Raw genomic sequence first — 26,198 nt, 5'->3', positions numbered from 1 at the left:
GACATTTCCATCCATATTTTCACCTTTATCTTTACCCTTCCTTTATCTCTCTGCTTTCTGTCTCCCTTGCTACTTCCCTCCCATTTCAGTTTGTTTGTTTAGAGTGATACTGAAAATGTCCACTTTTAATAATAAGGAATTATTGTGTACATATATATATATATATATATGTAGGTATATATGTATACTAATGTAGTCTAGCCTGTTATCTGTTTCTTTTCACTGTGGGAATCTCATACTATTTATAAACTATACCTTGGCACTGATGCTGAAAGGATGAAATAAAAATATTTCCTATTCCTTAGATAATAAATATATATCAACCAAGACTTTTATATAAAATGTACTACTTCACAAAGCATAACATCTTTTACTGACATTTTGGTTGTGATTTTAGTCTTTAATGGCAAAACCATCTCTTCAAGTCATAGTGTTTTTTCTTGAAAAAATAACAATTACAATATTTTTTGTAAATGTATTCCTGTTAATGAAAGGCAGGTTACTTCGCTCTTTGACAAATGTGTCAATTCAGAGAATAGTTGATCCTTACTGGCCATGTAATCATGTGCAACTATTACATTTTAATCTTCTATTTTTTATGAAATTGATAATTCCATTGGAAATTCATATTTTTGGTATTTATAGTGGCAAATTTGGCGAAAATATGGGATGTAATCACTACTCCTAGCACAGTTACATTTAGTTTACTTTCCAATTGTAGGTAGCCTGCCAAACTGCTCATAAGTCAATATTCTTCCCACTGATAATGCTGAGTTAGGTTTGTCTCTTCTCTCCTCTCTTCTCAAGTTGAGAAGGGAAGAGAAAAGAAGAAAGGGAAGATGAAAAGGAAAAGAAAGGAAATGAAATACAGGAGGGGAGAGAAAGGAGAGAGAAAGGGAGAAAACAGGTGTAAAGAAGAGGAGGGGAGAAGACAGGTGAAAAGAAAAGGAGGAGAGGGGAAGGGAAGAGAAGCTAAGGGAAGGGGAAGGAAGGGAAGAGAAGAGAAGAGAAGAGAAGAGAAGAGAAGAGAAGAGAAGAGAAGAGAAGAGAAGAGAAGAGAAGAGAAGAGAAGAGAAGAGAAGAGAAGAGGAGAGAAGAGTTTATAAATATTTGGAAATGCTCATGGTCATGTATAAATAGGCACTGGGAAAAGTAAGTTCCAGATCAACACAGATCTGGGACTGTTGAGGAATAAGTTTCCCCAGCATAGATTGTGCTTCCCTTAAGACACCCACAAATATTAGCTGTTTGTTTGTATTCATTCATTTGGAAGCACATAATTTTTCTTTTAATAATTATATATACACACACATACATACAATAATTCAAATTCCTCCTGAAACTGAGAAGCTTCTGTAAAGCAAAGAACATGGTCAATAAGACAAAGGAGGCAGCCTACAGAATGGGAAATGATCTTCACCAGCCTCACATTGGACAGAGGGCTGATCACCAAAATATACAAATAACTCAAGAAATTGAACATCAAAGAACAAATAATCCAATTTTAAAAATAGGGTAATACCTAAATGGAGAACTCTCTACAGAGGAACCTAAAACAGCTGAAAGACACTTAAGGAAATGCTCAACATACTTAGCCATCAGAGAAATGCAACTCAAAACAACTCTGAGATTACATCATATATCTGTAAGTATGGTCAAGACCAAAAACACTTATGACAACTTATGCTGGAAAGGATGTGGGGTAAAGGGAATACTCTTCCATTTCTGGTGGGAGTAAAAACTGGTACAGCTGTTTTGTATTTCTTTTTTTGAATTTTTTTTATTTATTCATTTATTAAATATTTCTGTCTCTTCCCGACCACTGCCTCCTCTTTCCCTCCCCCAATCAAGTCCCCCTCCCTCGTCAGCCCAAAGAGCAATCAGGGTTCCCTGCCCTGTGGGAAGTCCAAGGACCACCCACCTCCATCCAGGTCTAGTAAGGTGAGCATCCAAACTGCCTAGGCTCCCACAAAGCCAATATGTGCAGTAGGATCAAAAACCCATTGCCATTGTTCTTGAGTTCTCAGTAGTCCTCATTGTCCGCTATGTTCAGCAAGTCCGGTTTTATCCCAGGCTTTTTCATACACAGGCCAGCTGGTCTTGGTGAGTTCCCAATAGAACAACCCCATTGTCTCAGTGTGTGGGTGCACCCCTCACTGTCCTGAGTTCCTTGCTCATGCTCTCTCTCCTTCTGCTCCTGATTTGGACCTTGCGAATTCTGTCCGGTGCTCCAATGTGGGTCGCTGTCTCTGTCTCCTTTCATCGCCTGATGAAGGTTAATATTCAGGAGGATGACTAAAAAAGAGAGCATCTTCAACAAATTATGCTGGCAAAACTGGATGTCAATCTGTAGAAGAATTAAAATAGATCCATATCTATTACTTTGCACAAAACTCAAGTCCAAGTGGTTTAAAGACCTCAATATCAGTCTTAACACACTGAATCTGATTGAAGAGAAAGTGGGAAGTACTCTACAATACGTGGGCACAGGAGACCACTTCCTACGTATAACCCCAGCAGCACAGACAGTAAGGGCCTCATTGAATAAATGGGACCTACTGAGACTGAGAAGCTTCTGTTTTGTATTTCATTATGGCAATTTCTCAGAAAATTAGCAAACAACCTTCCTCAAGTCCCAGCAATACCACTTTTGTTATATACACAAAGAATCCTCAATCATACCACAAAAACACGTGCTCAACTATGTTCATGGCAGCATTGTTTGTCATAGCCAGAACCTGTAAAAAATGTAAATATCCTTTAACTGAAGAATGGATAAGGCAAAGTGTGGTACATTTATACAATGGAGTACTACACAGCAGAAAAAAATAATGACATCTTGAAATTTTCTGGCAAATTGGTGGATGTAAAAACATCATATTTAGTGAGATAAGCCAGAAACAGAAAGACAAATATGACTTGAAAGTGTTTTTAAACATAAAGCAAAGAAAAAAAAGCCTACAATTCACAATCACAGAGAATCTAGACAACAAAGAGGACCCTAGGAGAGACATACATGGATCTAATCTACATGGGAAGTAGAAAAAGACAAGATCTCCTGAGTAAATTGGGAACGTGGGGACCATGGGAGAGGGTGGAAGGGGAGAGGTAGGGAGGGGAGCAGAGAAAAATATAGAGCTCAATAAAAACAATAAAAAAATAGTTCCACATGTATTCACTTTAAGTGTTATATAAATAGTGTTTAGAAAACTCAAAGAAAAAAGAGAAGCCAGGATTATTTTACAGTTTATAATCATACTGTGTTTAGATAAGAAACCAGTATCCTAGTGGATCTTCAGTCTGCATGAGCACTCTGAAGATATGTGATTCCATTCTAAGACTGAAGACATGGGTCTACAGTTCATTTGGTTTACTTATTGCCAGCTACTACTTGCGGTTCATGATTAGACATAAAACAATAAATCCCTCTTCTTTTTCTATGAAATGCCAATGTTTTAAGAGCTTATTGTTATCATGTATATCAAGCCAATATTATTTTAAATTATTTAATACATCTTAAAAAATAGTGTGTTCCTGGACTGGAGAGACAGCTTAGTGGTAGACTGTAGTTTAGCATGTGCATAGCCATAGAAACATACACACACACACACGCAAATACAAGAGAGAATAACATGTCCCTTTAATATTTGACTATATATTTGGACTCTGCTTCTAATATTCTGATGAGAAATTCATCAAATGATGCTTGTATGAAACTGAATAACTTAATTGAAATGAATAGATTAAGACTCTCAAGCAGTGTTGAAAAGACTAAATAGCAGACAAATACATTGGCATGTGCTGTATGTTTTATTATTCTATTCTACTCAAGATACATTTGTTCATTGTTTTAAGTTATGGTATCAGTGTTTACATATCAGAAATAACACTTGAGTCTCACTAGTAATTTTAGGTATTAGTACCTGTACAAATATTATACAACATCAAACCAGGTAACATTCTACCATGGGTTGAAGAGTGGCTCCCTAATCCCATTTCACTGGGACCATGGCTTTTGGCAGGTTGCCCAGGCTGCAATGGATAAGCCCTCACACATGTGTATATGTGCAATACTAGTTATAATCAGTGAGTTAAATAAAATATAAAATGAAAGGACACAAATTTGGTAGGGAGATGTAATTGAGAGACCTTGAAAGAGTTTAAGGGGGATTATGGGTGATCAAGATACATAATATGCATCTCAAGAATTTTCCTGGGAAGGCAATGTAAAAGAGGTCTTCTGGGTAAAGTGGAGAAAGAGTGATAGAGGTGTAAGAATAAGAGAGAGAGATTGAGTTGGGTGGGTTGGTGGCAGGAGGGATGAGGAGAATATTAAAAAAAGATGTCTTGATTGGGGAGCATTTTAGGGTTAGGAAGAAACCTGGTGCCATGGAAACTCCCAGGAATCCACAAAGATAACTTTAGCTAAGAATCCTTAACAATAGTGGAGAAGATGCTGGAAATGGTCTTCTCCTACAATCAAACTGGTGAATATTATAATTGTCATCAAAGAACATTCATCCAGTAATTGATGGAAGGAGAAGCAGAGATCCATAGTCAATCACTAGACGGAGCTCCTGGAATCCTTTTGAAGAGAGAGGAAGTATTGTTATTGTAATAGCCATAGGGGTCAAGGTCATGACAGAGGAACCCACAGAAACAGCTGACCTGAGTTTGTGGACCAACACAACTCTGGACCAACAGCTCGGGAGACAGCATTGAACCGATGTAGGCCTGTGCATGGGTGTGACAGTCGCATAGCTTGGTCTGCTTTTAGGGCTTCTAGCAGTGGGATCAGTTCCTGTCCCTGGCATTTGAACTGGCTTTTGGGAACCCATTCTCCAAGCTGGGTTGCCTTGCCTAACCTTGATGCAGGGGAGGAGTTGCAGTTGGTTCTGCCTCAACCTGATATGCCATGCTTGTTGATTTTCATGGGTGGCCTGCCCCTTTCAGAATGGATACAAAGAAGGGGTAAAGACAGAGGTGAAGGGAAAGGAAGAAGAGGAGGGAAAGGAAACTGCTTGGGGTATGTAAAATAAATAAAAAAATTAACAAAAACGGTACATAGTATACACATATAAAATTATTACAAAATAAAAAAATATTTATCTACTATACACTTCTCTTACTTAAATTATGTATAGGAAAATGAATCTATTTACCAAAATGAGATATTTTAAGAAATCTATTACAGAGCAAAACAGAACAGAAAAGCAATAGACTGTGTAATCAAAATTTTAATTGGTCAAAAGAAGGTTTCATAGAGTTTTAATAGTAACCAGTAAGAGGAACAGTGGTTTACTACTATGCATTGCTAACCAAAACACTAGAAATTCTGTGATTGGCTAAACACATTTTGCATTTTCATGTTTTCTGTTTAACACATTAATCCAGTAACATCATTATTTTATTCATAGGAGTAAGTATATCATCAGTTTATTGTTAACACTAACTTTCACAATGAATTTTTAGCTGTTCAATTAAAAGTCCCTTCCCTCAGACTGGTACCTATGAGCATAGAACTGCTGCCCTATTTTGGTAACTCTGACATCCTGTAACATGGAATGGAGAGCTATGTATGATGCTAATCTCACCATGTGTTTGCACAGTCAATGTTTACTAGTTAAATAATGATGACAGAGGCATTGAGATAAAATAACCATCAGGCACACAAAAATAAGCAACAGAGTATATATTAATGTGGGAGAGAAATATTAGAAGGCAAGGCACAGTAGCCACCTTAAGTAACTGTCCTGTTTTAATTATTTTATTTGTATTCTATCTTTAATGACTTTTAAAAAATTTATGCAATATGCTTTGATTATATTCTTTCCTCTACTTTCCCAGCTACTTCCAGATCTTCCCTAGTTCCTTCTCTACCCAACTTTATGTTATTTTTCTCAGTAAATAAATAAGTAAATAACCAAGCAACAAAAAAATACGTACACAGGAAATCCCCAAATGTCCAAACAAAAGTCATAATAACATACATACTCACATGCACCAAAAAATAAAACAACCAAAAAATAAAATATACCTGGAGTCTCTTCTGTGTTGGCTATCTCTTCTGAGCATGGCACATTCCCTGGAGTGTGGCTTTTATACCTAGTGTCACTCTACTGGAGAAAACTGTTATTCCCTCTCGCAGTAGGCATCAGTTACCAATGATTTCTTGGTTAATGGTGGAATGATGTGCCACCACCCCCTCCCTTCATTGGAAATTCGCTCTTAAAATTACAAAATATATGGAGTGAATACACAGGAAGTGACATTTTAATTACTTTAATTTAGTGTTCTCAAGATACATTCTAAGTACCAATTGCCTTATGCACTCTTATGATTCTTCTTTGAAATGAATGTTTCTGATTATAATTTTGAATGTGAATTATGTAAATATGTAAATTAGATGGTCTTTTGCTGATGTTACTAGTACATGATGATTCCAGTACACACTACAGCTATATATTTACATTTTTTGTTGTTTGTTTTATTGTTTTTTTTTCAAGACAGGGTTTTTCAGGATAGCTTTTTAAAATTTTATTTTATACTTATTTTTTTCCAATCAAAAAATTTACACTTCCTCCCCTCCTCCCATTCCACCCCCACTCCCTCATTCAACCTCCTCCCTTCCCCTCCCTCCCTCCTTAAAGAGAGGGCAGGGTACCCTGCTCTGTGGGAAGGCCAAAGCCCTCCCCCCTCCATCCAGGCCTAGGAAGGTGTGCATCCAAATAGACTAGGGTCCCAAAAAGCCAGTACATGCAGTAGAAACAGGTCCCAGTACCTTTATCAGTGGCTTCTCAGTCTTCGCCCATTGGTAGCCCCACATTTAGAGAGTCTGCTTTGATTGCATGCTCATTCAGTCTGGGTCCAGCTGGATTTGGTGAGCTCCCGTTAAATCAGGCACACAGTCTCAGTGGGTGGACCAACCCTTCATGGTCCAGACTTCCTTGCTCATCTTCTGCTCTTCAACTGGACCTTGGGAGCTCAGTCCTTTGCTCTGATGAGGGTCTCTGTCTCTATCTCCTGCCAGATGAAGATTCTATTGTAGTAAAAGGAGCAGCAGGCCACTTCCCGAAGCCCAGCCACAGCGGCCTGGTTAGCTAGCTTATACCCCAAAATGGGATCTCCTCTAGAGCCAAGTCTCTTGCCAACCCTAAAATGGCCCCCTTAATGTAAATATCTTCTTCCCTGCTCCTATATCTGCCCTTCCTCCATCTCTACCCTCCCACTCCCCCAAGCTCTACCCAGTCTTTCCCTTCTCCCTTTTCTCTCCCCCTCTCCCCTTCCCCGTCCCCACTCTCACCCCTTTCCCCACCCCCATCCATGCTCCCAATTTTTGCCTGGCGATCTTGTTTGCTACTATTTACAAACATCACATTTGGAAATCAATTTAAGTATCTATTAACATGATACCTGGAAAATATTATATGTCTATATGAAAAATTGGAAAATTGCCTTTAAAAGAAAGACAGTTGTCAGTGTGACAATGTAGGTAAAACTAAATATTTTGCTAAATAAAGAAGGCAAAGAAATTGTGCATGGAATCTGAGCCAATAAAACAGATAATCATTGGAAAAATGCTGTCTACAAAGGAGAGAAATAAAGAGTAAAATACAGCAATGTGTGAAGGCTATAGGTTCTTAGTAACAGTGAAACTTTCAATGTCTGTTTTAGAGTGATGAATATATTAAATGATTATATATTGTTCATTTTAAAATTACCATGAAAGTACATATCAAATTTCTTACAACATGGTCTCTGGTTATGAATAGACTAATTGGCTCAATTTAACTATTAATTGCTCAGCATATTTTACATACAACATCATTTTGTACCATATGAGTATATAATTATTAATTTTCATATTATATAATTACTGAAAGAAAATAATTTCATTGGAAAGCCTTGTATGGTTAGGCAACCCTTCTTTTCATTTGAGTTTCTTAAGTGCTTTTGAAATTTTAGTTCATTTCTCTATTTTGAGAGTTCAAAAAATATTGTCATTCCTTTCTTTTCCCACCCTAGAAACATCCAAAAGATACAAATGTAATTTGTGGCCTTTCAAACTCTCTATGGTCCAATTAAATCCAAGTGCTCACTGATTCTAATCATTGTTATTGTGTATTATAATTGAAAGGTTTTCAAGTATAACAAAAGAGAGAGGTGAGAAAAAGCTACAGAATTAAATGGCAACAGTGTTACCAGAAGGGACCCTTTAGAGTTAGTCTATTACAGAACACAGTACCCTCAGAATTTTGAACAGAAATTTCTGCCTCTGTGCGAAGTCTTTCTCAATGTTCCTTTGCTTGAGAACCCCACACCATTATGAAAATTTCAAAAGACCTCAACTGTTATCAAACCTGCATTAATTCTACCCTTTGACTGAGTCAAAGGCTAGAAAGAAATTTTGTTTATATTTGAACATTTTGACATTAGTTAGTATAAGATGACTATAGTCATAGCAAAAATTTTGGGGGAGGATGAAATGAGAGTAAGAAAGATCTTACACTGTATGTTCCTTTCTTCAACATTTTTCTTCAGAGCACTCTTTAACACTGTACAAAGAATGAGTATCCCCAATGCAGGAACTGAATGCCTGGGAGGCTGATATTGTATATCATCAAATGCAAAGAATAGAAGGAAGATGTACTAATATAGAGCAGACAATTGTGTACAAGAATTGTTAAGGCATTGGGACCTCATTGATAGAGAACATCAATTCTTACTTGAAAGAGTAAGCCCTTCTGTCACATGATCAGTGACTACTGAGCTCTCATTCTATTAAAAGTATTCAGTTTTTCCATATAAATCCCAAAGCCTCCCTAATAACTAGAGTTTAGTGCAAACTTCAAATATGTTCTTTGAGAAACTGTGTTTTCATAATTGTGCAGGTTTATTATTATGTAGAACACTTAATACAGATTTAAGGAATATCTTCGAATAATCAAGTACTTTTTATTTCCAATTCTTTCAAACTTTGATTTTTTTTGTAGTACTGAATAGCTCTTATGTGATACTCACATGGTGCAAGTTTTACTACATCATAACACTTGATTAACTTTCAAAATGTATCTATTAGTCTTCCTAATGTAAAATTTTTTATATAATACTGAAGCCATGAATTATTACATGGTAAGAATCAGGTCATACGTATATTAGGTTTCAGGCTATGTATAAATTCTGCTGCATATTATTTCTAATTTTTGACTATATAAAACTGTTGATGCTAGCCTTTTTAGACACATTTAAAACATGGATGACATGCCAAATGATACACACATTCATTTTTAACAAAATTTTATTGTAGCCTCTTCAATCCGCAGCATCTGGAGTCTGCTAACTGTCTGATTCAATTAATTATTTTGTATGCATCTTTGTGTAAAAACAGTGAGAAAAGAGAGAAATGAGACACATGTGGAAAAGCATCTAGTTATTTTTTTTATTGAAAATAGATATTTTTCATGATATATTCTGATTACATTTTCCTTTCAGTCCCTGCCCACCTCCCCTCCCATCAATATCCACATCCTTTCTGTCTCTCCTTAGAAAGCAAACAGATTTCTAAAGTATAATAATGAAGCCCAAGCGAAGAAATTGTGTTGATGTAGAGAGGGCCTGCTTTTCTTCCAGACCACCTGGCTAGCTTACACCTGAAACAATCACACAGACTGTATTATTTAAACACTGCCTGGCCCGTTATCTCTAACTTCTTATTGGCTAACTCTCACATCTTTATTTAACCCATTCCTATTAATTTGTATATAACCATGAGGTTGTGACTTACAGGGAAAGATATAGCATGTCTGACCTGACATCTCCATGGCAGCTCTCTCTTACTCTATTCTTCTTCCCAGGATTCAGTTCTGTCTTCTCTGCCTACCTAAGTTCTACCCTATCAGGTCAAGCAGTTTCTTTATTGATTAACCAAGGAAAGCAACACATAAACAGAAGAACTTCCTACACCAAAATTGAAAAAGGAAAAATAAGCAACCAAACAAAAGAAAATAGTCAAAGAAAACACACACACACACACACACACACACACATGCACAAACACATAAAAACACAGACACACACATAGGAATCCCTTAAAAATACAAAAGTTTTTTATATACCTATATGTGTATACATGATATACATATAAAGTCATGATATACCTGTAGAGGGCCGGGAAAGTAAATAATTAAGTAAGTAAATAAATAAATGTCCTACAAAACATGAAATAAAGAACTTCCAAAGGTGTTATTTTGAATCATTGTTACTCATTTGAGTTTATTTTGTGTTAAACACCTACTAATGGGCATGGGCATAATCTTCAATCTGATTTGTGTACCCATTGAGCATTCACTGAAGAAAACAAATTTATCTGAAAGTGATTATCAACTGGAGATAGCTTCTGTACTTTGATGGAGGGCATGTGTCCTCTCCCTTTAATGTTGGCACCCCATCTGACTCAGACACATCCATGCCCCATGCATGCTACTTCAGTGTGGATTCATAATGATCCAGCATTGCAGAGTTTGGAAGTCCTTGTTGCTCGGTGTCCTGTATTCTATCTGAGACTTACAATCTTATTGCTTCCTCTTGTACAGAGTTCCATGAGCCCTGGGGAGAGAGCTTTTATGGAAACATAACATTTAGGATTAAGTATTTCAAGGTTTTCCACTCTCTGCATACTACGTGACTGTGGGTTACCATGTACTACAGGATAAAGCTTCTCTGATGATGGCTAAAGAAAATACTTATGGGATAGCAGGAGAAAAAAGTGAGAAGGGGAGGATGGAGAGAGCTTGGGGGAATGGGACAGTTGGTATGGAGGCAGGGCAGATATGGGAGTAGGGAAGTATATATCTTAATTAAGGGAGCCATTTTAGGGTCGGTGAGAGACTTGACCCTAGAGGTGATCCCAGGTGTCCATGGAGATGTCCCCAGCTAGATCCTTGGGCAGCTGAGGAGAGGGAGCCTGAAATGGCCCTATCCTATAGCCATAGTGATGAATATCTTGCTTATAACCATAGAAACTTCATCTGGCGATGGATGAAGCTAGAGACAGAGACCCACATTGGAACACTGGACTGAGCTTCTAAGGTCCAAACGAGGAGCAGAAGGAGGGAGAACATGAGCAAGGAAGTTAGGACCACAAGGGGTGTGCCCAACCATTGACACGGTGGGGCTGATCTAATGGGAGCTCACCAAGGCCAGCTGGATGATGGAGCATGTGATCAAACTGGACTCTCTGAACTTGTAGGACAAGGAGGGCTGACTGAGAAGCCAAGGACAATGGCACTGGGTTTTGATCCTACTGCACGTAATGACTTTGTGAAATCCTAGTCTGTTTGGATACTCAACTTTCTAGTCCTGGATGGAGGGGAGAGAACCTTGGACTTCCCACAGGCAGGGAACCCCGACTGGTCTTTGGACTGGAGAGGGAGGGGAAGGGGGATGGGGGAGCGTGAGGGAAATGGGAGGAGGTGAAAATTTTTAATTAAATAATAAAAATAAAAAAGAAGATTAAATAAAAAAGAAGATTCTTATGTATGAATGCAGCATAATGTTGATAGGAGTCATTTTATGTTTATGTTCCTTTAGCAAAAAAGTAGGACTTGGCTTTCTTCTATATCCATGGGCTAATACTCTCAAGTACTTGTTATTCCCAGCATTGTTAGGTACAATAATTCCATGTCATGGAATGGGCCTTAAATCTAATCAGATGGGGATTGGTTACTCTCACGAGCTTTTTGCCACTCTCACACTAGTGTATCTTGCAGGAAGGTCATTTTTGTAGAGAAAAGGGATTCAAGCTCATTTGGGAGTTATCTTTCTCTTTAGGTAGCACATAGAGTACCTCCCTGTACCATGAACATATAGGGAAGATGGCTTTAGGCAGGAACCAGGTCAACTTCTCCATATTCTATGAGTAGTGTAGGAGCCATCTTGAGCAATGTATCCTTACTCTAAGTTTGTGTAGAGCAACCAATAGCCTTGCCAACATCAACAGGAGTTGTTTTGGCATTCTCTTAGGGCCCCTTTATTACATGTAATCCATTCTTCGTATTGAAAACTTCAGCTGATGATAGTAGATGTACATGTCTTAGGGTTTTTATTGCTGTGAAAAGACACAATGGCCACAGCAACTCTTATAAGGAAAACTTTTCATTGACGTGGCTCGCTTACAGTTCAGAGGTTCAGTCCATTATTATCATGATGGGGAGCAGGCAGTCATGGTGCTGGAGGATCTGAGAATTCTACATCTTCCACGAAACAGGAAGCTGACTGTCAGTCACACTAAGGGAAGCCTGCACAAAAGACCTCACAGTCTGCCCCCACAATAACACATTTTCTTCAACAAAGCCACACCTCCTAATAGGCGCCATTGCCTTTGGGGGTCATTTTCTTTCGAGCTACTGCAGTTTAGTTCGCACTGCATCTACATTAGCTGGTGATTTCATTTCGATTGCCTTCAGACAGATATCTATTTTAGAAATCTACTGTATTAGGTTCCATCTGATCCCTCAATGACGCTTAGTTTTATCTGTTCCTCATTTTCTCCCTCAATCTTCTCTTCCCCTTCTCAATTTGATCCTTTCATTCCTCTATCTCTCTCATCTACCCATAAATATCTATTCTATTCCCCTTTCCTAGGGAGATCTATCCCTCTCTTGTCCCTTAATCTATACCTAACCTCTGTAGTTATATGGGTTATATCTTGCTTACCAAAGACTGAATGAGTAATATCTACATATAAATGAATATATACCATATTTATCTTTCTGGATCTGTGTTATCCTATTCCAGGTGATTTCTTTTTCTAGCTCCACCTATTTACTTGCAATTTCCATGATTTTGCGTCAGTGTATCATATTCCCTTTATCCATTCACTGGTTGACATGTAGCTTGTTTTCACTTTCTGGTTATTACAAATAGACCAGCAGTAAACATGGTTAAGCAAGTGTCCTTACGAAAGGAAATAGAGCCTTTTGGGTACATGCCCAATTGTGGTGTAATTGGTTCATGAGGTAGATCAGTTTCAAGCTTCTTGAGGAACCACCACACTGATTTCCTTACTGGTTATACAATTCTGAACTCTTATCAGCAATGAATAAGTGTCTCCCTTACCCCACATCCTTGTGAACTGTCATTTGTATTATTGATCTTGGCCATTCTGATGGGTGGAAGATGAAATCTCAAAGTAGCTTTGATTTGCATTTCCCTGATTACTAAGGAGGTAGAACATTTCTTTAAGTACTTCTCATTCTTCTCTAAACAAACCACAAGTCAGCTAAACTGTGAATTATATCTTAGCATTGTCAGATGTTGCAAATGTGAAGAGGATTTGTATACTTTGATAGGATCTTTAGATGAAAATATTTCTCTTTCAGAATTACATTATTCCAAAATATTACAGTGTTTACAATTCTGAAAGATAATCAGACTTGCTTTGTGTTTTGTTACATTCAATCATTTTCAATTACTCACACTTTTAAATAATGCATGGCAAATAAATATAGCTATTGCTAAGATAATAGAGAGTTTGTTTTTAAGAATTAGTAACTGATACATTATTTTATTGAAGGCATATACATCATCACAAACACATTTAAATGCACAGTCTTATTAGGACAATCAACTCTTGAATTTTGGCTGGGACATTCACCTTTACAAATCAATTTAATCATTTGGACTATTTACTCATTTTCCAAACAAAGGAACATCTCGATCCACCAATACTAAATTAAGCTGGTAATGTGTAGCTTTGACCCGCATTTTCTAAAGTACACAAAATACAAAGCTTTTAGAAGATATAAATCCAAACACTCCTGGACAGCTTTCTCCACTGTCCAATCACAAAAGAATACTTCAATCATTATTTGAAGATTTAAATTACAGTTTGTTACATTTAATCATCATATTTTCCTACATTAGCGCTTGTCAAAATTTACAAAAGCTATAAATTATTTTATATATGTATGTGTATATATATACAAATACATTATATGTACACAGATATAATATAAAATATCTGTGTGACATTTTCTTTTTGTACATACAATTCTGTACTTGTGACATCATGCTCGGTATTGGAGTCCTAATATATTTATGCCTATTCTTATAAAGATAATTAATACTACCACGTTCTGAACAATGCTCTCAAAAGCTATACAGTGTCTATACTTCTGATTGTTGAAATAAAATTAAGTTCTTTTTATTCCAGACTTTGATTTCTCTGTAGTAATGCTCATGTCTATAGTTGAATAGCGGCCCATCTGGGTTTCTGGGTTCTATTTCAATGCTCTTTCCAATGTACCAACCTGTATTTCCCAGTGCATTTCATCCTCAGGCATTGTAAACTCTTCATGAATACGGAGTTCTTATTTATCCACCATTATCATGACATTAGCTGACACTCTCCGTATTCTTGAGGCTTTGCATTAAATTTAGTAGAAACTGAATAAACAAGTCGAGGTCTTGCAGGCACGTTTCAGTGGAATGTCACTTAGGAAGGTGGATGGATTCTTAGCATGACAACAGGGATTAGTGTTAACCAGAGCTATCTCAATTTAATGTTTTTTGAATCGTTCCATCCTTACCACATGTGTTCCATGGCAAGAAATAATTTTTAAATGGTATGGCTTTGTCATGAACAAAATGAGATTTGCTTAGTGCTGTTATTTGAGAAGGTCTTTCGGGAATACAATGTTTCCCACAGCAACAGTGTTAAACCATATATGGCTTTTATAAAAGAAAATTTCAAGAGTACATTAACAATTAAAAGTATCTATTTCTAAGTTAGCAAATGCTCCACTTTCTTGAGTATGTTTTAAAAAGTATTTCTAAGGAACATTAATTGAATAAAAATGCAGGTGATTTTGTTTAAAGGGTATGTGTATTCCTTGATTGAAATCTCATGTTAAGATTCTGCCAATAGAGAAGTAAAGCCATTAAACTTAGAAACTCTAGGTTCCTCGTATATCCAGAGGTAGTCAGTGCTGTTTTCACATAGACTCTTTGAAGAATAAATGAGCATTTCACATTTATGAAGTGTGTGTATGTAATATGTATGTAGTGGTGAGGCTTAATCATTTCAATTTGGTGCTGTACCTCTGGCAGTATGGTCTTTAACTTAATGAGAAACATTTTATTAATCACTTCCAGTAAGAGAAATTAGATTTATCATACCATTGACTTCCCTGATTCAACTAGATTCCCATCATTGCTTGCTTTCTACTCAAGCTATGAATTTGCCAAGTTCATCTTTTTTTTTCTGAATAATCACTGCATGCAATACAGTTGTTAACCATCTATTATGGCATAGACCCAACCTTGGGAGACTGTGCTGTGACTTTAGTAAAACTTTAAGAAATACCTACTCCCAGGTATGTCTGCTTTCTCTGTAGAAACTTGCCTTCTTATCATCAGCGTATGATATTCATTTCTTTGAATGCCGTAATATAATAGAATAGACAAAATATGGATGAAGTTTGCCACTCAGTATGGTGTCATAACTCTTGCTTTTTCTCATCATTGAAATGAAATAATAGTGTTCCTTGGGAAATTTGCCCATAGGTTAAACAAATGGAGTAAAAGTCACCATTGAGGATTTTTTTTTTTTTTTTTGCCATATAGAAAAACGAAATGGAAAAACAGACACTAAGATAAACAGAAAGAAAAGGCAAATTTTAAGATTAGAAACAAAGAAATCAGAATGCGGAATAGATGAGAAAAGTAATTAGGAATCTTGTTAATACTTTTGTTTTCGCAATCTACTTACTTGGGATTCTAGACACCGTTAAATCCTCACTGTAAATGGATTGTTTTGCTTAAGTAGGTTTATATGGTGATTGAAATCAAAAGAATACAATCAGTATGTGATTGTAAAGTTGTGCACACTAAGATGAGAAGAGCTTATGTCTTAATGCCAAAGGAAAAAAAAATGTGACTTATTCTAATACTTTTAAATAACTGTATAGGAAACACATATTTGAGTGTAAAAGAGCAGAGTAATTATGTCTAGCTTGTTATCTTGTTTCTTGTGTGTTCTAAGATGTGGTTGAAATTCTTGGAACTGATGAAATAAGAAAAGCTTTGTGGAAGGTAAAGTTGGCAATAGTGCATTCTGTTATAATCAACATTACTGTTTATTTCTGCCCATCTTTTAAAGGATGTAAATACCTTCAGTGTTTACTGAACATTTACTGTGTGTGAAGCGTTGCACAAAATACTCATTGTACTTTATTTCATTTTCTTGTCCCCAGTCTCTAGAGCATCATGCTTATCTTATAAAATGAGGAAACTGTGACTTAATTAGGTTGTCTCCCAAAGGTCCCACAACAGTTGACTGGGAAGAAGATACAAGACTGTAATAAACACTACAAAAAAACCTTATAAGAAACACAGATAAATTTAAGAAATATTGGAATGAGTGTTCAATTGGTTTTCAGTTAATCAAGCTCCTAAATAACTGTTTTCTTTTGTTATTATCCCTATTCCACTCCAGGAGGATGAAAATTAATGCAGGCTACAGAAACAGAGAATTTCATATTCATCTTAATCTCCATTCAAATGTTTGACAATCCAACTCAGCCAACATTTAATTAGGTGGGGTTTCAGGGAGGTTTGAGATAGTCTTAATTTCTTCTAAAATATATTTTCACTACAATATAGGTGATATAAATACTAAAAATTGGGCTGCCAAAGTCTAATTAGTATTACATTTCAAATCAATAAGACAAAGAAAGCCAGGCCTTCTGCTATTGCTGCATGAAGTCATTCTGTGTTCTACTTTTTTAGCCCTGTGCTCATGGAGAGGAGGCTTCCAGCTTTGCAATTCAGACTTTTTTCAGTTTCAAGACCTTCATGTCATTCATACTAGTGAGCCATGAATATCACTCTAGTGGGCACAGTGCCAGATTTTTAATGTCAGCCTTGAGACCATCTCAACATGTCCCTAGGAAAAATTTGGTGGAAGAAAGAAAAATTCTCAGAGTTAAAATGTTATTGTCCCAAATATATTAAAACCAGATTAAACTTATGTATTCATTTACTGGAAAAACTGTACCCTAGTTTGCTGTTTTGTGTATCTTTAAAGAAACAAATACATACAAATTTTACTGAGTTTAAACTTTGATTTAGCAATACATAAATATTTAGAAATCATTATCCTATCTACTGAATTTAAACTTTGATTTAGCAATACATAAATATCCTATCTATCAAATACAAAGCTCTGTTATTGCTATTAAAAGTAAAATAAGTATGCAAAAATCACTATGCAATGAACATACATGATACATGCCAGTCAATACATGATTGTTTAGTGAATTGAGAAATACCTTGAAGATGATTAAACGGGCACTTGATTTTCAATCTGCTTTATTTTTTGAGAAATTCACACCAATGGAACCAAATTGAAGACCCACATATGAATCTACACACATACAAACACCTGAGTTTTGATAAAGAAGCAAAAAAATATAAAATGGAAAAAAGAAAGCATATTCAACACATGAGGCTGGCATAACTGGATATCAACATGTAGAAGAATGAAAATAGATCCATATCTACCACCATGTACAAAATTCAAGTCCAAATGGATCAAAGATCTCAAAATAAGACCAAACACACTGAAGCTCGTAGAAGAGAAAGTAGGAAGTACACTTGAATATATTGACACAGGAGACAACTTCCTAAATATAACCCCAGTAGCACAGACATGAGAAAAACAATTGATCCATGGGATCTCTTGAAACTAAGAAACTTCACTAAAATAAAGGACATGGTCAACAAGACCAAATGACAGCCTACAAAATCGGAAAAATCTTCACCAACCCCAAACTGGATAGAGGGCTGATCTCCAAAATATACAAAGAACTCAAGAAATTGTTCAACAAAAGAAAAAATAATCCAATAAAAAAATAAGGCACATACCTAACAGAGAACTCTCAACAGCAGAATCTAAAATGACTGAAAGACACTTAAGGAAATGCTCAACATCCTTAGCCATCAGAGAGATGCAAATCAAAACAAAGCTGAGATTCCATCTTACACCTGTCAGAATGACCAAGATCAAAAAGAAGAATGACAGCTTATGCTGGAGAGGATGTGGGATAAAGGGAACAGTCCTCCATTTCTGGTGAGAATGCAAACTGGTTCAGACACTTTGGAAATAAGTATGGTGATTTCTCAGAAATTCATAAAACAATCTACCTCAAGACCCAGCAATACCACCTTTGATATATAACCAAAGGATGCTCAATCATACCACAAGGCTGTGTGCTCAACTATGTTCATAGCAGCATTGTTTGTCATAGCCAGAACCTGGAACCAATGTAAATGCCCCTCGGCTGAGGAATGGATAAAGAAGATGCGGTACATTTATACAATGGTCTACCATACAGCAGGGGAAAAATGACATCTTGGAAATTGTGGGCAAATTAATGGGTTTATACAAAATAAAACATATTGAGAGAGGTAATCCAGACCCAGAAAGACAAATATAATATATAGTCATCCGTAAGTGGCTCTTGAACACAAAACAGGAAAAAAAAGACAGCCTACAATTTACAATCACTCAGAATCTAGACAACAAAGAGGACCCTAAGAGATGTACATGGATCTAATGTACATGCAATGTAGAAAAACACAAGCTCTCCCGAGTAAATTGGGAGTGTGGGTATCATAGGAGAGGGTAGAAGGGAAGAGGGGAGGAAGGAATGGGAGTGGAGTAATGCTTAGTAAAAGCAATCAAGTGTTAAAATTTAAAGTACAAAGTGATTTAAGTGAAAAGGGGACTGAGGCAGGATGCAAGTCATTCTCTAAATGTATTATAAAGTAATCAAAGGCTGCTTGTTCATCAGTGATAGATTCTTGGATTTATTTATTTTTTTTTTGGAGGTAAATTGTTGCTGGGAAAGTTGCCTGAGAATTTCATAGATAATTGTTACTTTTTTCTTGTCTGTATATCTGACATTGGGAAGGAGGTAATGTGATATGATAAATTATTGACCTAAAGAAATTCTAATCAGGAAAAAATGGTAAATTGATATGTACTGAATTTCCAGTAGTGGCATATTGAAGTTTTACATTTACAAAATGATAATTTTCATCTAAAAGATTATAAATTGCTTCTAGACTCAGGCCAGATTATTGTGACTAAATCATATCATCTACTAGTGAGCCTCACATATATTTTGTATTTTGTAATAAGAATTGATTGATTCTTCTATTTCCTTCTTCCCCAAAATCTCAGCTTAGTAAAATGCAGACAGGCAAAGAAAATTTTACTTTTTTAGGGTTTTTTTTTAATACAAGTTGCATTTGGTTCCCGTTTTTAGAGAGCTCAGCAATTTTATGACTGAACGTCAATATCTTACATAACTGATGTGATCTTGCAAGTGTTGTGAAATGTTTTCTCTGTAGATAACATAGTCGACAATTTACCATGATGCTGCCTTTTTATCACAAAATATACATTGTATTTGGTAAGTGCTACTGGAAGTAGAAGTCATTTTCAACATGCAGCTTCTGAGATCTGTTACTCTGCAATGCTGGGTGTGTTTACATTCCCATATGATGGGCTTACCTATTTATCTGCATCAATTGTCATGGACTTCCCGAAGTCCAGAGTTTCCAATCCAATATTCTCCAAATCACAATTTGAAATTGAAGGAGCTAAATCTTTATTGCCTCTGGCATGTTATGGCAATGTTTACATTACCTATAAAGAAAAACATATAACTGGAGGTTGATTTTTTTAGGGTCTTACATTGTGACTTTATATTTTAAGGGAAAAGTAGTTTTTGTTCTCTCAAAGGTATCACATGAAGCATTTGTTCATAGAATGCTAGAAAAGCATCTGTCTGGCCTTTAGTATTGCCGAATCCTGATCCTACTAGGTTACCACATTATTATTTATTCTCTGATCAGTGAGTCAGGTTTTGTTGAGGGAGCATTAAAGTGTTTAAGATGATGATGAGAAAAATAAAGCTTACATCTTTGTTTGACAAATCTTATATGAACCTGAAAGACAACTGAATAGTTGAGCAAAACTGAGCCCAATGACAATCAATCAATTACCTAGAAAGCTCTGTAGTTGTCATGGAGAATCCTGAAGGCTTACAGTTACTTACATTATGTCATTATGTTTAGGAAAATATCAGCTATTTGAAGTGTGATAGACCTATTGCTTATAATAAGTGGTAAAATATTCTTTGCAAATCCTTGTGAAATTTCAGGCTACCCTGTCTCTAGATTATCAATGTTATGCTTCTGTGGGGCAAATGAGTACCTAGAATGATAGTTTTAGTGATTCTAAACAAAGACATATTACTGGGGTCCTTCACTAACTAGAACACTATTGGAGCCAGTGAGTGACAGATTTAAGTCCCATGTCCTGTAAGATGAAATCACAGGTTTCACAAAAATCTTACCGCTACCTTCTGTATATTCTACTTAATTAGGGTTCTTAGAGAAGCTAAATAAGGAGAACCCAAAGAAAAACATATAGGCATCCTCCTGAACATTAACCTTCATCAGGCGATGAAAGAAGACAGAGACCGAGACCCACATTGGAGACTGAAATCTCAAGGTTCAAAGCAGGAGCAGAAGGAGAGCGAACATGAGCAAGGAACGCAGGACTGCGAGGGGTGCACCCACACTGAGACAATGGAGATGCTCTATCGGGAACTCACCAAGGCCAGCTGACCTGGGTCTGAATAAGCCTGGGTTAAAACCGGTCTCACTGAACATAGAGGACAATGAGGACTACTGAGACATCAAGAACAATGGCAATGGGTTTTTGATCCTATTGCATGTATTGGCTTTGTGGGAGCCTAGGCTGTTTGGATGCTCACCTTACGAGACCTGGACAGAGGAGGGTTTTCCTTGGACTTCCCACGGGATGGGAGGGAGGGAGGGGGACATGACTGGGGGAGGGGGAGGGAAAGGGGAGGCGGAGGTGGGGAAGAGACAGAAATATTTAATAAATAAATTTAAAAAAAAATAAAAAAATAAAAAAAAAAAAAAAAAAACAAACAAAAAAAAAAAGATTGGGGAATGCCCTTTCATAACCAATATCATGGAGGAAGTTCATCCTAGCACTCTTCCACTGAAATTCTGGGTAGTTCAAAAGTAATCCTGAAAATTCATTCTTATTTCTGTTTTTTTTTTTTTTTTGAAGTAATAATATCTGAGTCACTTCCTGAGGTTTCAAGGTCAGTGCAAGTTTTAGCTTTAATGGAGTTGAATTTAGTAATTGGAAGGCATTATCTTTCCATTAGCCCAGAGACAGAAGACCCGTTCGTCTCTACTACTCCTGGGGATTTTCTTGCCTTTCTTTTGTGTGAATGCCAGTGTTGATCGAAGAATCTGGCATCTCGGAAGAGCCTCAGGTTCTTCTTCTTCTACCTTGCTGCTACTCTTTCCTTCAGTCCTTCTCCAGAAGGAAAGGTAGTCTTACTAAGGAGCTATGCTGCTTTCAAAATCTGTCCTCAGAATATGTTAATCACATCCATACATTTACAGTGGGAGAACCTAAAGAAAGTTATCCCAAATGACACAGGGAAATTACCAAGTCATCTACAACATTGAAAGCAATGTAACCCAAGAAAAGCTGATTACGTCCAAATCTACTGGAAAACAATGGTAGAACTCCACCTGATATCCTTTGCCTGGTGATAGAAACACCACACAATCTTGTCTGTATTGCATCATGTTAAAAATTAAATTAATATTGGTTGTTTTTCCCCCTTGGCACTTTGCATAGCATCTCCTGATGGTATCAGGGCTAGTCTTCAGGGAGACTTCCAGATCCTTTGTCTTAAGTAGATATTTTTAGCTATAGTTTCTCACTTTAAGTTCTGAGGGAAAAAAAAAAAAAAAAAAAACAAGGACATATAGTTTGAGGAGTCTCTTGAACTCCCCTGAGCAATATCTTCTCAAAGGGACATTTTCCATATCTGACACTGGAATTTTCGTTGAATAGTCTGTCTGGAGGGAAGCACTGTCACCTATTTTCCATCACTTCATTTAAATATATATAATTGCATTTTAAGCAAACTTACAGAGTTCTTGTTTTGTATCTCCTGTGTACCCCTTTCCCTTTGCACAACTATCCCTCCTCCCTCCACAGTTAGAATGATCTTCCTCATCACCCATCTTTATCCTAATGCATCCATCTTTCTCCTCTCTTACTTCACAGCACTGTGTCCTACTATGCCTTCCTCTAAATCTCCTTCTCCTCCTGACTGCTGTGTCTATTCCAGGTTATATATGCACATCTAAGGATTAAGAGTTAAGATCTATAAATTAGAAAGAATATGCAGCTTTCGTCTTTCTGTGTCGTCTGAGCCACCTCATTCAGTACAATATTTTTCTATTCTATCCACTCGTTGTAAATTTTAGGGTTTATTTGCTTTACAGCTGAGCCGAATGCAATTTTCTCTATGTACCACATTTTCACCATCCATTCATCAGTTAAAGGACATCTAACTTTTTGCAGTTTCCTACCTCATGTGAAGAGAGAGCAGCAGTAATTGTGGAGGAACATGTTGGCAGATTTCTTGTGAGCCTCCAACTCATGAATAATAAAATGTAGAATTCTTATTAATTATGAAAGCTCAGCCTTAGCTTAGACTTGACTTCCTAGCTATTATACCTTGAATTAACCTGTTTTTATTGATCTACACTTTACCATTTGGTTCTTTACCTTTCTTTCTTTCTTTCTTTCTTTCTTTCTTTCTTTCTTTCTTTTTCCTTCTTTCTTTCTATCTTTCTTCCTTTCTATATCCCTCCATGTCTCATTAACATGTCCTCTGTCCCTTTATTATCTCCTCCTACTTCCTCTCTCAGCCTGGAAACTATACCTATAGCTATTCATCCTGCCTAGCTACTGGCCATTTGGCTCTTTATTAAACCAATCATAACAATATGTCTTCATACAGTGTACAAATGTCCTACAATATTTTCTGCTATTTGTCTAAATAAAAATGAAATGTTTTAACTCTAATATAGTAAAATTGTATACAGCAAGAACAATTATAAGGTAAGAATTATATTTGTAAGATTCAGTCCATTTGTATTTGATAAATTTGGAAAAATTACTCTATTATCAATTTTATCTTGACAAGTCCAAAATTTTATACCTAAACCATTTTCTATCATAACTTGTATTAATATTATAAAAATATCTATTTCAACATCAAAACATCTTCTTAGATAAAAAAATTTAAGTTTTTTTTTGTCTTTTCATCTTATATACTTTACATTTCTTTTGTAAGTTCTTTTTTGAATCCAATGAACAGAAAAATTGCAACTATAACTATCTCAACTTCAACTCCATCACAGACCCAAGAAGGATATAATATTACATGAGTAAACAAGAAATGCAGAACAAACAACTTCCATAACTACAGAAATGGCAGAGATGGCTGGCAGGCTGGACAGTCACCCAGGATTCCACTCTAACATCAGGGCATCCATCTTTAATCTATATGCCTAGAATATCTCACAGAGATTTCTGTGAAGCAGGAATTTTTTGCCTTGGCAAAGTCCTGCAGTCACCCTCTTTTGTGTTCTGCTTATCCAGCTTGGACATCGTACTGGCAGCAGTTGATGTAAATGCTGTTTCTTATCCTATGGCCAATTTGCTCCAAGAAAAGTAAACTCTATATGAAGGTGTTCAATGCCTATCTTTCTTTTTTGAGGTAAGCTGGTGCTTCCAGGAGCAAGTTTGACTTGCTTTTATGAAAAGATTTAAGCTCTTAAAACAACTTCAATACCATGTTCTGTATTGTCCCTGAAGTGTTTGAAGACTATCTGTCTATTTCAAATATATCTCTGACCTTGAAAGCCGACCTAAAATGGCCACAAAATTTGGTATTAGATCACTAACTACTAACCTGTATTTCTTAATTATTATAAATGCTTTGTAATGATAACTTTCAAGGACTAGAAATTTATATTACATTTATATTGATAAGTACATTTAAAAAGTAGGAACATACATATAACATAAATAACCATAAATTTGAATCAATATACAAAAACCCATACAAATGTAAAGTATTTAAGATTAATTGTTGCTTTTTGTAGAACTTATCTGAAGTCTTGATTGAATAGTCTGTAAAGCTGAACCATCTCAAGCTAGCAGTGCTGAAGTTGTTCTGAATGCAGAATTTTGAGGACACTGCAACAGAGGCATTTTGAGGCTTGATCACTTGGGCTACTTGTCTTTATTTTCTTCATTTTTTCTGACAAGACATAAAAATTTAAAGTTGAAAATTAAAATTAAAAAAATTAAAATTAAATGTGCATTAGCATAAGTATAAAATGTGTGCTGTGCACAAGTTAGCTAAAGATGATTTTTTTGTTCTTTGAGCAGGTATGTCATTTTATGTCTGTTTGAATTACATAATCAAACTGGAATATAAGTCTCTATTCATCCATATTACAGAAAGGAATGTAATAATAAGTCACCAGGACCCTGTAGCAAGTAAGATTTATCATGTCTCATCCAGCCTCAGAGCTATTATTCCCTTATAGAGGGATCAGCACGCATGTCACCTGTCACCTGCCCTATACTCTTTCTTGATTTCTTGTCTTATGTCTCTAGCCAAGATTTTCAGGAGGGCTCATTTAATCAAATCTGATTATTAATTTTGAATAAAACTGTAACTTTTTGTTTCCCGTGGAAACAAAGGCATAACCTCTCCCCCAACATAGCATATTTTCTGAATTCCCTTATGAAGTTATTTTTAAAATGTATAGGTTAGTTTAATTTAGAAATTTCCATAATCCAATGTCTCTAAGCAGCTATTGTTTTTTGTACATTAGCATTTTAAAATAAAAGACAACAAAGTACCATAGAGGATCCAGACACCCTGGGTTTTTCCCACCTTACATGGCTTATTTTTATACTACTTTTTTCTCTCTTTAAAAACTTTATTATTCTTAAACAATTTATTTCTATGCCCATTTTTTTTTACTTTATTTCATGTTATTTTTTTTCCTGTCTGGACCAATTTACTATGCACCTGTTGCATTTTCTGACCATGAGACGAACCTTAATTACCATACCAGTCACTGTGGGGCTACAGTGGCTCTCAACACGCCCCTCATTTTCCTTAGAGTCTAGCTTTATGCCTGCACATTTACTGCCTCAGCTCTAAGAAACTGTTTTGTCCACGATGAGGCAGACATTTTTACCTAGCATATTGACTGCTCAAGTCTTCTGAAGCATAGCAGGGTCTCTTAAAAGACCTACTCCTCTATACGCCAAACCTGCCAACCTGAGAGACAGTTTGCTCAGGACCTATGTGGATATTCCAGCCTCCACATTGGATATCATAAGCAATTGGAATATTCCTTGGGCCACTGGCTCACAAATAATGATATGGAGACATATTATTAATTATGAAAGCTAAGCCTTAGCTTAGGTTTACCACTAGCTCTCATAACTTATATGTTTTCTTTTTTTTTTTTCTTTTTTTTATTGGTTAGGAAACTTTATTTTTTTGTTTATTTTTTTTTTAGTTGTTGAAAAAAAATTTTCGCTTCCTCCCCATTTCCCATTTCCCTCCCCCTCCTCCCACACATGGCCCCCTCCTCCCACTCCTCTCCCCCTCCCCCCACTCCATTCCCCCTCCCTCTCGAGAATGAAGAGCAGCCAGATTCCCTGCCCTGCAGGAAGTCCAAGGTCCTCCCACTTCTATCCAGGTCCAGGAAGGTGAGCATCCAAACAGGCTAGGCTCCCACAAAGCCAGTTCATGTATTAGGATGGAAACCTAGTGCCATTGTCCTTGGCTTCTCAACAGCCCTCATTGTCCACCATGTTCAGAGAGTCCGGTTTCATCCCATGCTTATTCAGTCCCAGTCCAGCTGGCCTTGGTGAGCTCCCAATAGAGCAGTTCCACTGTCACAGCGGGTGGGTGCATCCCTTGTGGTCCTGACTTCCTTGCTCATGTTCTCTCTCCTTCTGCTCCTTATTTGGACCTTAGGATCTCGGTCTGGTGCTCCAATTTGGGTCTCTGTCTCTATCTCGATCCATCGCCAGATGAAAGTTCTAAGGTGATATGCAAGATATCAGTATGGCTATAGGATAGGGTCATTTCAGGTTCCCTCTCCTCAGTTGCCCAAGGTACTATCTGGGGACATCTCCCTGGACACCTGCAAGCCCCTCTAGAGTCAAGTCTCTTGCCAACCCT

The sequence above is a fragment of the Alexandromys fortis genome, unplaced genomic scaffold (assembly GCF_014885135.2).
Source record: "Alexandromys fortis isolate MF-2015 unplaced genomic scaffold, M_Fortis_MF-2015_v1.1 scaffold_2_26212498_36691700, whole genome shotgun sequence".
In the NCBI taxonomy this organism is placed as follows: domain Eukaryota; kingdom Metazoa; phylum Chordata; class Mammalia; order Rodentia; family Cricetidae; genus Alexandromys; species Alexandromys fortis.
The sequence above is the reverse complement of the archived record's forward strand: the minus strand, read 5'-3'. Positions refer to the sequence as shown.